At 39.1% G+C, this 16,519-nt stretch overlaps 1 long non-coding RNA gene across 1 annotated transcript in view; it reads right to left on the bottom strand.

Moving 5' to 3' along the window:
- Positions 1 to 1,973: 1,973 nt before the first annotated feature.
- LOC308056989 overlaps positions 1,974 to 16,519 on the bottom strand; it is a 56,364-nt gene continuing 41,818 nt past the window's right edge. The window contains exon 2 of the long non-coding RNA XR_013925061.1: positions 1,974 to 16,519. This exon is cut by the window's right edge and continues 40,393 nt beyond it. This is a non-coding gene — a long non-coding RNA (uncharacterized lncRNA).

Below are 16,519 nucleotides of genomic sequence, written 5' to 3'. Positions count from 1 at the left end.
ATAATTCTGAAGAAAGAACACTCTGGGCATAATTAATGCCCAAGCAAGTAATATGACAAAAATTATTACAGGTCTAGATTTAGAACTTTGTGAGGTTTGTATTCGTGTTACTCTATGCTTCTTCTAGCTCTATTTTTTTAAGCATAAAAAAAATCAGTTACAGCCAGTATAAGATAAATTATTATACAACAACATAAATGTATTTACACATGCTATTACAGTATTAGTACCAGTGCTCAGAGAAGTGTAGACTGCGACACACAGTTACACTTAAAGCATTAGGGTCTGACTTAAAACATCAACAGGCAAGAAAATTTTGAAATAAAACCAGCCTAATATTATGGAACTACAGCATACCGTCAGTTTTACCTAAGGTGGCAAAAGTTACAAGAACTCAAAATCAGGGAAATGTTATTTGAGTGCTTTAAGCAGACAAAATGATCTTTCCCTTATCAACACAGGAAGCAGACCCACCTAAATGGGTAGAAAATGATAATGAACAATCCACATTTCTTCATGGAGATCCCTGTAGTAAAGATGAAAAATTAAAGAAATAAGAAACTAAAAACTGTATGACTATGTATGACTTAGTGAACCACGAGTGCATCTTGATGAGGTACTACAGAAGGATTTATCTTGTACAGGCTTTCCTCACACACCATGATTTGTTGTTAAGTAACTCTATACTTTCTAGGTATCTCCACAGAGTACAGCCAGACAACTGTAAAATGCTTCTCGAAAAGGTGGTGATCTGGGAGCGTGAGTGGAAATGGTGCTTCCAACCTCACATTTTACTTTTTCCCAGGCAAAACCACACAGAATAAAACATTCTCAAAGAAAAACTGCTTTCCAATTCTATGTACTGTTATTGATCTCCTTCAAAATAAACTGTGGGGTGTAAGTATACTGGGAGTTAATATCTTGCCAGAAGATTGGTGAGAGGCACTTTCTCCTCCTCTCATCTTCCCAGTTCCTTTGCAAAATGTAGTTTTATGGGCAGAATCTCATTCTAGACACTCACTTAGCTCTGAGAAGAAGTCACCAGTGAACATGACAGAGCAGCCTGACACAGACTGGGCCTTGCCAGAAAGGTGCAGCAGACCTGAAATCCCAGTTCACTTCAGAGTTTGTCAACATGGAAAATGAAGAAAGGTAGCTGTTGTTCACAAGAAAGATGTATTTTCTAATGAGAAACATTGAAACAGAGCTTGCTTAAAGACAGAATTGTCAAATTAAGAACCTGGAAATGAACACTGACAAGTGTTTGTCAGGGGCTTTCCAGTTCATGTTCAGCAGAAGGCTGAGCTGCCCATATTTCAGGGTCTACTTTCTTCTTTCTCTTCTCCTGGTGAAAATTCCAGTAGTCTAGGGAACCAGAGCCCTCTTTTTTTAACTCAGACCTGAGAAAGCGCATGAGGTGGGGAGACAGAGGGAGAGCTGCCTGTGAGAGACACAGTCCTATGGGGAGGTCCTACTGCACAGTCTGACAGGGACCAGCACTCTCATTGTGCCTGGCATCTGCTGTATACAAACAAAAAATATTATGTGACAGAAAGTAAGATTTCCTTATAAAAACAAAACTTGGTGTTCATGAAACAGAGAACACAGTGAGGGATAGGGTTGACAAGCCCTTTCCAAGCTTCATGCCTTCTGCTTTCTTGTTGCTTATGTGGGTATTTCTCTGTGACATACCTCTAGCAATCCTGCACTGCCTGCAGTCACAGCTTACACCTTGTCTACACCTGGAGATGTACCAGGGACAAGTGAGGATTTAATCATCATCATGTTTAAACATCTGTCTTCCAAACTGAGTACTCCACTTCAGCCAAACTACTTCATCCCACCTCTCACATTCACTGCAACTGCTGTGTTTAATCTGTCAGATTTGGGTTAATGTTATTGCAAGTCTAAGTTTTAGCTTTTTGGTTGAGAGAATTCTTTTTGTGGATTTTGTTTTGGTGTTTTGTTTGTTGGGTTTTTTTTGTTAGAGTACTATTTTTTTGTTTCAAGGTAAGCAAGAGAATATCCTCCCTGGCAGCTTCCATCCTTGCAGTAAGAAATAGTTGGAATGCTTTGGGGCTCAAAGTGGGGATTTCTTGGCCTATGCGTCTCCCCATACTGCTGCAGACTGCAAGGGAGGTGGGAAAACAAACTGTATAATGAAGGAGGTACTGCCTTCCTCCTCCCTTTTTGCTTCCAAATAACCCTTTTCTGTGTGTCATGGTTTAACCCCAGTTAGCAGCGAAGTACGTCACAGCCACTTGCTTGCTTCTCCCACAGTGGGATGGGGGGCAGAATTGGAAGGGTAAAAGTGAGAAAACTTGTGGGTTGAGTTAAAGACACTCTAATTGGTAAAGCGAAAGCCACATGCACAGGCAAAGCAAAACAAGGAATTCATTCACCACTCCCCATGGGCAGGCAGGTGTTCAGCCATCCCCAGGGAAGCTGGGCTCCATCACACATAACGCTTACTTGAGAAGACAAAATGTCATCGCTCCAAAAACACCCCCTTCCTTCTTCTTCCCCTGGCTTTATAGGCTGAGCATGACATCATATAGTATGGAATATTTCTTTGGTCAGTTGGGGTCAGCTGTGCTGGCTCTGCTCCCTCCCAGCTTCTTCTGCACCTGTTCACTGTCAGAGTGTAGGAAACTAGGTAAGTCCTTGATTTAGAGTGTTACTGAACACACTGGTGTTTTACTTCTTACTACCAATGTTATTTCCATACCAAATCCAAAACGCACCATTGTACCAACTACTGAGAAGAAAATCAACTTTATCCCAGCTGCAACCAGGACAGTGTGCTACAATCCTGCTTTCACTGACTCGTTCAAGCTCCCAGAATACTCATGTTTCTGCTAAATATAAAGATTTGCCTCCTCCATTTCTGAGCATTTTTATCCACAGTGTGACAGTAGGAAGCTTTTTTTTTTCCATGGAAGTGACTCTTCTTTTTCTCCCAGTGTTCAAGTCCTTGATTCACCCAAGCACCAGGAGAAGGGGGCAGCCCTTTACATTATGCCATTCTGCTCTTTGCCTCAAAAGGCTTTAGCTCAGGTTTCAGACTCTGTGGAGCAGGCACTGCCTGGTTTTGTAACATTATGGTCTGACACACCAGGCTCTCACATCCCAGGAATGCCTCCTGAACACTGCTGCAAAGCAAGTGCCCTTACACAAAAAGATAAGTTCTGACCTCTCATGCTTTCACCTGGGTCCTTCTTAGCCAGGGTGACACAAGGTTTAGTCTACCTAGAGACCACTGTCTGATTTCACAGTTCCTACATTTCTGGGACCTGAAGCTGGTGTAAAATTGCAGAGAGATGATTTATTAAATGTGAATTTATTAAATATCTCAATTACCCACAGCTGATCAAAAATACGTACACTAGTTTAATGGGGAAAAAAATCTTTACCTGAAATTAATTAGCTCATTAAAAAAAAACAAACACCTGAATAGTTCTGCTGTAACCATTCAAATAATAATAATAGTATTTTTATAAATTAAAATATTCAAAATGGAGAGTGATTTGTGAAGGATGAAACTTAGTAAAAAGATAGAGCTAAAAAATGACTATAAATATTAAGTTTCTCTACCTAATACATACAAAGATTTAAGACTGCAAAGAGTTAACAGATGCTTTGAAATTTCAGAATGGCTTTGGAGAAGATGTTTCATGAGGTAGAAAATTAATAGCTTATGTATGATCCATTGCCTTTAATAGAGTCCAGGGTCAGAAAGCAGCCAAATACCTGCACTCAAGCAGAGAGCTCTGGCTCAGATTTACCTCAGACTTAGGGCTTAAAAATTTGTCTAAAGATTTTAGGAGCATATGCACCATTTTTGCACGACCAGTTCCAGCTTTTGGCAGTTTGTATTTCAGTGGTCACACTTACACAAAAGGACAGGAATACGCTGCTTGAAGTGGTGCGGCTCAGGACTCTGAGCCAAAACCAAGGTACATCCTTTTTCTGTACCAGAATGTGACCTGGCCAAGGACCATCATTCCCTGCCTGCCAGGCTGTCTTGAAAAAGGAAACTCAAGTGTACAAGGGGGGAAGAAGACAATAGTTTCCAGCTGGCTCCCAGGCCTGGAAACTTAGAAACAAACATTAATGACATATCATAAAGCACATCTGCCCCACTGAGTAAATTCAAAAGCAACAGTGGACTAAAGTCTCCCCAGTGGCAAGAGTCTATAGACTGTAAAACCTGTTTAAATATTGAAATACATTTGAGAATAATATTCTAATTTAATTTTGAAAACAGCACTTTGTTATCCAATAACATGCAAACACCAAAAGCCAAATTCATAGTCAAAATGCTTTCTTTTTTTGCATACTTTTTTGTACATGTTAAAAAAAAAAGCTAGAAACTACTTTATCATCTTGCCTTCGTGTTAACTAAGCCCCTTGTCTATTCCAACCCTTCATTGTCACAGTATGTTTTGGGAAATGAATAATTCTGCTTCCTCAGCCCTTCTTTCTAATTTATTTAGAACTGACCAATGAATTTCAAACATTATCAGTCAGAAGCAAATATATATATATATATATATATATATACACATTCTTTTGTGAGCATGTATGCTGGCTGATCACATAAGTCTAATTATTTTAGGAGAAAAATCTAACCTTTTTTTTTTTAATAAACCATGAATATTTCAAGAACACACAGCTGCCTATGCACTATGTGGTTAGTCCATACCATATCTGATCACATGAATTTTAATTAATTTCAAATTTAAATTAATTTCTGGCACCTTGAGTATCAGGGCGGGGGGGAGTGCTATTTGAGAGGAGACAGATGGCCATTTTTTTATCTAATGGTTACACTCCTCTTCTCCTTTAACCCACAAAACTCACTTCCCAGTGAGAGGCTGGGCACATCCCATTCCTTATTTTAGCTCTTGTTCCTCTTATGTTCCTGAAAGAATAGAAATCAACATATTCGGTGGAACAGCTGAAAGATACTGCTGTGGAAAATGGCCGCTTATCTGTTGCTGCAAGCAGATTCCATTATTTGATTAAAAAGAAACTGGTTATTCTTCATCCCGCTGACTGTTCTCTACAGACGTCTTTCTGGCCAGAAAGTAAAACAGGGAGGGAACAGAATGTGCTCTCACTGTGGAAACAAGGCTGGGAAATATTTACAAATGCTGCTGCTCCTTTTTAGGCATGGCATATCTTTGCATTTCTTATTCCACAGTTTGATTGCTGAATCTGCTTACACTTTATCCCTTAATCATAAGCACTTATGCACGAGGCTATGGGGGATGGAGAAGCTGGGGGTGGGGGGTGCTTTAATCTGGATATTTCTTAGACACTGAATCTGCCCAAGTAGAGGGATGATACCTTGATTTGCTAGCAATCAATCACACTCCAGGCAGCCAGCACACAAATCAGAACTGATAATGTCCCTTCGTTGCATATTGTTCTCTGCGGCAAAATAGAATTCATTTTTAAACTCTCCTCTTCTTTCCCATCCATCAGAGGACAAAATGACAAGCTCAGGAAAGAGCATAGCTCAAGCAATTCTTATAGCCAAGCAGGCATCAGTACTTACAGACCTACTCAGGGTTTACTAACACTGCACAGGGTATCTCAAAACAGGATTGGCTAAGGATCAAAACAGATTGTAAGACACAATTGGCCAGAAACACCTATGTTTCTGGTGATATGGAATTACTCACAACATTGATCATTGTGTACACCGCAGGGTGCATAGGGCAGCTTTAGAAGTAAAGAGAGACAAAAATAAAGTGTCAGGAAACAACATGGATAACAGCCTCCTTTTACCATGTCACATGCACTCACCAGATAGTTATTCTGGGCAGAAGCATGTGTCTGTGCACATGGAGGTTTTGTTGCACAAGCTTTGCATGCCTTCGTGCATTACACCTCTCTCATCCTGGTGAGTCCCAGGCAGCCATTACCAAATCCAGGCCAGGCTTTAGTGCCCAGCCTAAACACTGAGGCAGGAAGGACTGTAGAGTGGCTTTCAAAATGGAAGGTCCTGCCTCACTGAGATCTCCACTTTCAGGCAAAATAAACCCTACACTGGCAAACCACTGTGTCTAGGAGGGTGTTGGTCTACTGTATCTTTTCATACCTGGCCAGGCTTTTAATAATATATATTCCCAACTAACTTAAAAAAAAATATAAAAAATTAAGACTTAAGCAAAATACCATAGAATTAAAATTATCTGAAGAAAGTTGATATGAGTGCACATCAAGGATTAGATGCATTAAAAATATGATAAAAGTTTAGCTGCTGGAAAAGATATAGACTCCATATCTATATCTAGCTATATCACATTGTATTAGCTGAAAGGTACAGACAATAATGTTTAATATCAGCATTCATGTCCCAAACCTACCGATTCTAGGAAACCTCCTTTAGTAGTGCTGTTTATACAATAGTTAATGACAGTCTATACTCAGTCCTAATATCATGGTGGTGTACTACTAAACTCACATGAGCGAGCAAAAGTGTGTACAGCTCATCTCCTCAAGACTTGTGGTTAACCAAGTATGTATGCAGTGGCGGAACACTGCATCGCCCATACCCATGTCTCTCGTATTCTCTTTCAGGTTTTTTAGCTCATCTTATCTTTCAATGTCATCGCAACCTAAGCCCAAACCTACTTTATTGTAAGAGTCTTAGGATTCAGTGCCTTCTTTGGACTCACATGTCGCACATTAAAATGGAAAGACAATAAGTAAGGAAGGAACACAAGCTCATTTACAGCCTTCCTATGCTTCGATGCATCTTCAGGTAGTGAGAACTGAAGGCTGAGGGTGAAAGTACATAGTCAGATTAAGCTTATTTAAAATGTGAATAATCATTATATGGATTGTGGTTATATGTCTATAAGACCTTTAAGGGTCGTAACACCATTTGACTAATAGAAGGTAGTCTATAACATTAAAAGTAGCTACTGTAACTGAAGCAACAACATATTTTATTGGAACAGATGTTCTGCGAATGAGCAGGGAATAAGGAGAGCAGTCGTTGTTTTGATGCCATTTAAAGGGCAAGAGTGATGCCAATCATAATTACCATCTGCTATACTACATAAAGTATCCATATGCTCTTTAGAGGGCCCCGAAGTTGATTTGAACTGCCATACTGAGATTTCTCATTTGAGGACAAGACAGCTCTACATCCCCTTATTAGCTCCTGACTGACAAGAGCCCTGAGAGTAATTAATGCAAATGTATCAGAATCCTGGCTTAAGTAGCCACTGATTAAATTTAAAGTAGACCAACCTTTTCCATTCTTCTTTCTTGGATGTTCTGCCATGATAGCATTTACCATCTGAAGTTTAAGTGTGCCCAGCAGCTGTTCAAAAACATAAACCTAATCTACAAATCCTCATTCCCATACTCTTCAGGGCTTGCAACATTTCTCATGGTCCTGCATATGCAGTGTTAGAGCCCATATTCTTCCGGGCATCAGCTCAGAAACCAGCTCCATAGTTAACCTTCATCCTCCACCTTCCAACTGAATTGTATTTCTTCTTTTCTTTGAGTCCATTTACAGCAGTATTTCACATAGTAAAAAGAGACACTTTCCATATCCATGCAACATGCAGATGAAAAAATATTTTTAACTCTGTGTATCCACTGCTCTCTTTCTACTTTGCAGCTAAATTGCACATGAAGTTCTTGAACTTTCCACTAAAATTTTATGTCAACTGAGTTTATCATTAATCCAAAGAAACGAGTTCAAAATCATCCATAATACAGAACTAAAACACTGGTTTCACTCATTGTCTAGCTCAAATTTAGTATTTTTTCACATGCACATAAAATAATGAAACACATCAGCAGCTATATGGAAATAAATTGGTGATCCATTCATCTATGTTTTTTCTACAGCAGTGCAAATAACAGATGTCTGAAAGGTTTGAGCCATACTCAGTATAAAATAGCAGCAGTTCAAATGGCTTTTTGTTGCTAAATCCAGCCAAATACTGACAGGTTTATTCTCAAAATAGTTGATATATTCCCCTTTTTTTTATTATTTTATCATGGATACTTTCATCATCACGTGATTGTCTGTTTTTGGAATCCACCTGAGATTTAGTTGGCAGCAAAACCTTTGGAAATGGATTCCAGAGGTTAATACATTTCACATAACTAAATTTATACACACTACCATAGGTTAGGTTTGGGTATCTTCTTGCTGTTGTGTTCATGAGAACATGTGGAAAGGAAAATTTTTAGTATATTTTAGTATCTTATCTAAATTTTAGTATATTTTAGTATATTGGAGTACATTATCTAAATTTTAGTATATTATCTCTTTTTTACAATATCTTCTTACAAGGCTTTAAGTAAATTATGGGGTTTGTTCATAAGCTGTTTTGATTTGGACTCAACTCCTTAAGTGACCATAATCTAATGGCCAGCATACAAGAATTTGGATATTGTCTTCCTGCCATTATTTATCTTCACTGTGTCTAAAGCTGTGGAGGCTCCTTTGAGGTTCCCCTGGCATAGACACATTTCTGTGTTTTCATGGACTGGCCTTGAAGTAGATTGCCTTCAGGGCGGCCCTGGGGAAAGAAACATTTTCCTTGGTTTCTTTCTTTTCCCTTAATCCTTTATAAGGGGCTATTAGAGTCCCCTTCCGTATTTTTCACATTAGTCATTTCCCTCTTGGGCATAAGAATGACTATAGTATGACACTGGGAGACATTTCACTAGGAAACATTTCCCTGTAAGTCAGGAATAAAAGACCATGCCAACAGGTAAACTATTTCTCTCAACATCTTCTATAAATAGCAGCAGAAATGCTGCATGACTTTCCACACTCCATTCCAGTAGCAAAATGCACATTAATGACATAACTCGTGTGACATGAATGTGCAGAAAAAATATGTGTGCTAATAAAGACTGTGAGGGAGGAAACCTTAAAAATATAACAGTACTATAAACAAAATTACTGTCCTTCAGGAAAGGATAAGAGAGGAAATTAATCTCAGGTGATAAATTGTTAGTCATGTTGCACAGTGCTGGAGGGCATACAGCTACAATACTGATCCAGTGATGAAACTGGAGAAGAACTGTTGCAAATAATGTGAAGGAGTAGATATGCTTTTAATTTAAAAAGGAATTAAAAAAATCCTAAACTGAAGAGGAATGTGACCAGTTCCTATTACAACTCTTGTAGCGTGTGGCTCCTTTGTACAGTCACGGTCATTATATTTTGAGCACGCTCCATTTTTTTTTATTATTTTATTTTGTTTTATTATTTTGTGAGTAATAAGCTATTCAAGTGTGATAGGTTTCACAAAAAACTATTTCATTTTATGTTAACATAGATAGCCATTATTAGGAGATTGCCCACTGCTAAATTTTATCTGCAATATGGTTTACCGAAAACTTAATTAACATTCTTTGCCCAGCTGAAATATTTTATGATATTGTTCTTAATACTGAATGCACAGAATTCTATCTAGTGCAAAATTATAAAATGGAAAGTTGGCTATAAAGACTAAAAGGTGGTAAGAATATATTGATGATTTACATTAAAATTTGTTATCATTCTAAAAGGTAGCATAAAGGCCATAGAGAATTGTAGGTTCATATAATTTCATCCTAATTATTCTAATTTACTGTAATTAAGACACTAAAAAAAATTTAGCAAGGGAAAACATTAACATCCTTTTAACACCTGTAAGAGAACAACAGCCTTGTATTTGTACAGTATTATTCACCAGAACCCCATGAAAGCTGGAAAAATGCACAGAAGACATGCTGATATTAAAAAATCTTATTTATATATTTGTGTAGGTATTTATAGAGGCATAATTTTAAAATATATTTTGTCCTTTAATTTCTTTCAAGGTCATCATCTGCACTGCATTAAAATCAGTGGGACAAAAGCCTGGATGAGATCTCAAGGGCCCTAGATGTGTATACAGTCTGTCACCAGCAAGGGATATATAGTAGACCAAGATGATTCACGATTATTTTCACCTGTGCAGTTGGGAGACTGTCATGACCTCTGCTTCAGAGTATAAGATCCATGAATAAATCTGAAAATTCATCAGTCAGCCACCTGTGGTGCATAATCATTTTCCCTTGCAGGGTCCACTTTTCTATAGGAAAGTACATCTTTGTATGGCATTAAACCATCTTTTGCACACAATGCATGGTAGCTCAATACCAACATAGCTCTTGTGCTTGCTTGGTAACTAATCACTATAAACAGCATCAACAGTCTCTCAAAACTATTGTTGATGCATAGTTAAAGCCTTAGCTGTTAAATGGCAAGAGAAGGGGAGGAAATAAAATACTACTTTTGTTTTTAATTCACAAAAGAGAGTGAAATAAATACTTGGCTCTGCTAGAATCAGTTTATATTGACTGCCACTTTCATCCAAACTGCAGGACAGGCGCTTGATCTTCCTGCCTCGTATCAACAAGCCAGGAATTACAGGGGAGATGGAAAAGGTCAGAAAGCATCAGTTTCTTGTCTTCAGGGGTGACAGTGCACAAGTGACTTGAGGAAGAGGGCAGGAAGGGAAGTGCCAAGATCACACGTTCATCACTCAGATCTGGATGCTTCAAACCAGCAGCCCAAATTCTTCTGTCAAAAATAGCTGGTGCATTTCCAAATCCCTTTCTATCAAGTCCATTCTGCTACTGAACAAAATCCTTGGCAATTTGCCCCTGCCTTTGGCTTAAATTTTTTCCAGTCCATTTGTCTCCGATGTTACATAACACATAATATGAATTTCTATACGCTTCCAAACTGCTTTATGATCTTCAGTTGAAAACCACTAAGTGCAAAATATTAATATAGTAAAAAAAATTAATATGTGAAATAGGGCTGGGAAAAAACCTTTTATATATAGAATGTGATAAGGAAGAGAATGTCATTTTCTTGACAGGCCATGATTCCTTTTTTATGTATAAACACTGGTTTAGACATAGAGCTTCACTTTTATGAATGTCAGAGAATGACAGGACAAAAGGAAAAGATCTTAAAGAACAGGTCAGAAAGGATCAGCAATCCAAGGTCTTGGCAGCAGACTGGCAGAAAAAAAAATCCACTGATTTTACAAAGTTTCTCAGCACTTAGAAATGGTTGTCAAAATACCAAGTCAGGCATGATCCAAGGCTTAGATTATGAGAAACTTTCTATCCTATGACCAGGAATATTTTGGTTCTTTAAATGTTACCTGTAAGCACTAAACATGTCTGTACTATAGCTGCATATATAGATACACACTTACATATTTATTCTATATTTGTAGCACTGGGAAGTTGCTGATGTATTGGCAGAAAATAAATCCATCTTTAGCTGGCTGGGACTGAAGTCAACTGCTCCTGTAGGATTCGGGACTAGTCCACCACAAGTAAGAGAAGATCTCAAGCTGTAAGTAGTATTAGAGATTGGTTTGTGCCTTGGACAGGTGAATGAATCTCTCTAAATCAAAACTTTCCTTCTGTACACAGTTTTTTCCCCATTTACTTGTCTGTCCTGTTTACAACATAAGAACAGCCAGCAGGAAGCACAGTGGGAATCCATATTTCAAGGAGGATCTCAAAGCACTGCAACAACACATATGAAGAAAAATAACATTATGGGCTTACAGGAGTTTACAGTTTACAGTTAAAGTGTATGTACATAACAGCCTAGGACGTTTCATGATGGCGGCATGCAGTAAGATGCAACCATGCATGCTGGGAAAGGGCATCCACAGGGTTGTAGGATGGTTCAGGAACTACCAGTAAAGTAATCCAACCCAGCCCTGTGAGGATGACTGGCAGAGATCTTCACCACAGATCACAGCCTCTTAGTCCTGAAAGCTGCTACTTCCTTTAACACTTTCCTAGTTCAGACCCATAGTATTTATCAGATCCCTTGTGACCCTGGAAACATGATCATTTATGACAGTGAGGCTCATAACTCTCAGGTCCTAGATCTCTGGTAAATCTGTCCTTCAGTCAGCTCCAAGGAGGATAAAACAATCCATAAGAAGCTAAAGTAAAGGCCACTAAGAGAAATAATCATGGTAAGAGGCACTTAAATGGATTCATACCTTAAAATAATGCACATATACACCTGGCCAGATATACCTTTCTTGAAGCACAAGTAAGTTTGGAGTTATTTCGGTCTAGACAACAATTCAGAAAACATTCCTACATAGTCCTGCTCCAGGTCACTGTAAGCTTATGTGAAATTGCAGAAAACTGAATTGTCAAAAAATTCTGCAAAATCACAACTTGTTATTTACAATTTAAATTTGTATTTCAAGAATTTAGATTTCCTATTATAAACAGACTTCAGAAAGCAGGAAAAAAATATCTGCAGGTTTTTATTCCCATTGAAAAAAAATTTACTTCAGAGGTAAGCTTTTCTATTAATCCAAAAAGTTATAAAACAGTGTAATGCAAAGGATATTATGTTCAATTTCTTATTTAAGTGGAACATCTCTCTCTTTCCTCACTAATGCTCTGTTCTCCCAGTCTTCCTAACCACATGCATGTTTTGTCAGCAGCTACTTCAAGAGCATCACACGTGGACATTTCCACCCAAATTAGATTGAAACAAGGCCACTGAGTTCTGAAAGTCCCTCCATTCCTCTTAAGAGTAAAGTCTTGGAGGCTGAGTAAGATGAAATTCAATAAAGGGGTGTTCAAACTAGCATACAAGGATGTCTTTGATATTATAACAGCCTACATCTGGGCTCAAAGCCATCGAAAGCACACACTTGGTTCCCAACTGTCAGCACACAATAGATTTTCCGTAAAATGTTATGAACTTGACCTTCATTTGTGCAGCAAGACTGATACTTAGGCTTTATTGTACATGTGTTGACTATCTTTTCCCATCAGTAATCTCAACTCCTGTACGCTTGCCTTGAATTTGCTTGGATGTTTTACCTGTTTGAACTTCCTTGACATGACATGCCTCCTGAATCATTTAAACCTGCTTCTGGAAGACAGATGTTACTTGGACACTGTGGAAGTAGAAAAAAATTGTCCATGAAGTTTGGTAGCTTTCAGCCAGACAGAACAAAAACCTGCAAAAAAACCCCAGTTAAGCAGGAAAGGAAAAGTGATATACTGAAAGGTCTATGTCTTTTCTCTGTCAGGGTTTATGCCCTGTAATTACAGGAAGATGCTTTCTCTCCCCTTTTTAATACAAGGGAGCTCATATTTCACATGTGAAAGAAATGAAAAAGATTTAATTAAATAGCAATACATCTCAGGAGGAAATATATTCCAACACACTGATGTCTTATCTCTAGTCAAGCCAAATGGAATTTTGGGGGGAAAATTGTTTACAAACTGTAATCCATCAAGCAATGTTTATAGGATTTAGCACCACAGACCTGCATGTAACAGCTCATCATAGAATAGCAAACACTATAAAGCATGCTTTGAAGAGTGAATGAGACACAAAAATAAGATGCAGCTTGCCAAGTCTGCAACAATGCGTTTTAAGAAGCTGAAGTCAATCTTTGTGAGATTGTTCAAGTGTCTGGAAAAAGAACTGCATTTTTTACCCATTCAAATTATTTTTCTTCCTGATACTTGTACCTGCTGCACCTAGGGTCTGAGATTTTGGGGAGACAGGGAGAGTTTACTACGTGTTTGTCTTAACTCCAGCTGAAAACAGAAAGGTGGGCTATTACTATTCTTAGGGAAACTAGAATGGAATCACTCTTTATGCTAGAATTTGAAGTCTCAAAAACAGACTTCTTCGGTTGTTTGAGGCAGACTCTAGCTGAAAGTAGTATTTCATGAGGGGCTACCACTAGGTAACTACCCTAATCTTTTAGCAGCTTCACATAAGGTGAAGAATAGATATCTCTACAAACATGCATGCACTCAGAGAGAAAAAGGGAACCAATTACCAGGCACCTCCAGAGAAAGTCATCTGTGGTAAAGACCAATAATCTGAGAAGCACCTCTGATCCTGGTAAGACCATGGTCAGAATTTCCACCAGCCTACAGTGCCACGGCAATGCTGCTAAACTCTGTAATATAATAAAATCATGTGTCTTGCTTTACTTCAGACTAGAATCTTCAGTAGTGGTGTTAGTGTGCTGATTCCTGACTACTGTCAAAGCCTGGTTGTAGAAGCGGATTTTTTCCTTAGCATTTTGCAAATCTATGGCATACAATGTGTTCCTTGTAATTCTATCTTAAAGGGGGAAAGTCTGTTACTCTTTTAAATTCTACAATGCTACCATTCGACTGAATGTTAAATTTCTGTTTCAATCATTTAGTCAGATGAGAGTGAAAGGTTTGAATAAAATCTTCCTGTCTGAAAATTAGGGATGCAAACTAGTTGAAACATTTGAAAAACTCATGCTGAATTTATAATATTGCTTTGGAGAATTTCTAATTGACACCTTTTTTATGATATTTTTGGGTTCCTCTAACATGAGGGCTTTTTTTTTAACACTGAAATAATGTTTTATTTGTTGTGGAATTAAAAAAAAAGATAAAATATTCTGTTTCAAGTTGCATAAACTTCAATGAAAAGTTAATTGAAAGCTATTTATTGAAAATTATTTTACCAAAATACATATTTTTGTTAAGAATGGAATATGTAAATCTCTGCACAGCTCTAAATCCTAGTAAAAAATGTACTGCTTTGGTACTAAAGGCTTACAAATGCACTTTTCAATATGTTATGTGAAATACATTCTAATTTATACTGAATATTGTTATAACTTGGAGCAATTTAAACTAAGATTGATTATGGTAGCAGTTGTACAAATGCATAAGAGAGAATTCTTGAGACTAATTACTCAGGTTCTAACCATCTCAGACAATGGAAATATTAATCTAGTTTTACAGGAGGAAAATCAGCACACCACTTTAAATGACTTGACTGGAATGATAATAACTCAGTTCTTCAGTGACAAATACAGCACAGTATTTATTACCTTGGTTCACAGAAAGTTTTCTAGTACTCTGCAATAGCTTTGTGAAACTCATTTCAATGTCTTCAACAAAAATATGCAGCTCAATAAAAGAAAATAGCCAGCTTAACTGCATAGAGACGGAATATGCTTTATGTACTCAGCAGTTATCAGAAAAAGGGGGAAAGCAGCACAAAAAAAGCACCAAGTGTTTTCTTACTGCCCAGAGCTTTTCACAGTCCTTTTTCTCACACAGAGTTATCAAAAAAAAAAAAAAAAATTAAGCAAAACCAGAAACATTCCAGAAAGGTGGATAATCCTTGAGTGACTTCTTTCACAAAGAAAACTCCCAGTAATCTGCATAGGCAGTTAAATACAAAGAAGCACAAAGCTGGAAATTGGCTCAAAAGCATGGACATTATTGTTTCAAAGGCTACTACAGTACAAAAACTGCTGCAGGATCAAGTGAGTCAGACTCACAAAGTCCAAGTCTCTGCTGTGCTCTCTACCAGCCCTGCAACATTAACAGCTTTCAAAGCCACTGACTGAGAGGTCTCAGACTCAACGCAGAAGTGTGGCATAGTCATAGATCTCAGAGACTTCAGTGAAGAGGAAAAACAAAAAATATTTATCTCTCTTCTTAGTTGCTGCCCAAGTTGTCCAAAAAGAATCCACTGTTGAGGGGGCTGGGCAAAGAAAGCTGGGACAGGCACAAAACACTTGTGAAATTGCAATTATGTATCACAGATCGTAGAATCATAGAATCATTTAGGATGGAAAAGACCTTTGACATCATCAAGTCCAACCATTAACTGCCAAGTCCATCACTGAACTATGTCCCTAAGCACAGCACCTATGCATTTTTTTAAAGACCCCCAGGGATGGTGATTCTAGCACCTCCCTGGGCAGCCTGTTCTAGTGCTTCACCACACTTTACAGTGAAAAAAATATTCCTGATATCAAATGTAAACCTTCTGTGGCTTTTTCCTCTTGTCCTGTCACTAGTTATCTGGGAAAAAAGACTGACACCCAGCCCACCACAGCCTCCTTTCAGGCAGCTGTAGAGAACAATAAGGTCGCCCAAGTCTCCTCCAGACTAAATGGCCCCAGCCCCCTCAGCGGCTCCCCACAAGACCTGTGCCCCAGCCCCTTCCCCAGCCCCGCTGCCCGTCTCTGGACACGCTGCAGCCCCTCTACGTCCCTCTTGCAGAGAGGGGCCCAGACCTGAACACAGGGTTCGAGGGGCGGCCTCAGCAGTGCCCAGTGCAGGGGGACGGTCACTGCCCTGGTCCTGCTGGCCACCCTGCTGGGGACACCAGCCAGGGTGCTGCTGGCCGCCTGGGCCCCCTGGGCACACTGCTGGCTCCTGCCCAGCCGGCCGTCACCCAGCACCCCCAGGCCCTTTCCCACCAGGCCCTTTCCAGCCGCTCTGCCCCAGCCTGTAGCGCTGCGTGGGGCTGGTGTGACCCAAGGGCAGGACCCGGCACTGAGCCCTGCTGACCCTCACACCACTGGCCTGGGCCCATCGCTCCAGCCTGCCCAGGTCCCTCTGCAGAGCCTCCTGCCCTCAGGCAGGTCAACACCCCTGTCCAACTTGGTGTCATCTGCAAACTGACTGAAGG

This window comes from Falco punctatus (genome assembly GCF_963210335.1).
Source record: "Falco punctatus genome assembly, chromosome: Z".
Classification (NCBI taxonomy): domain Eukaryota; kingdom Metazoa; phylum Chordata; class Aves; order Falconiformes; family Falconidae; genus Falco; species Falco punctatus.
This window is presented reverse-complemented; position numbering and strand designations above follow the sequence as displayed.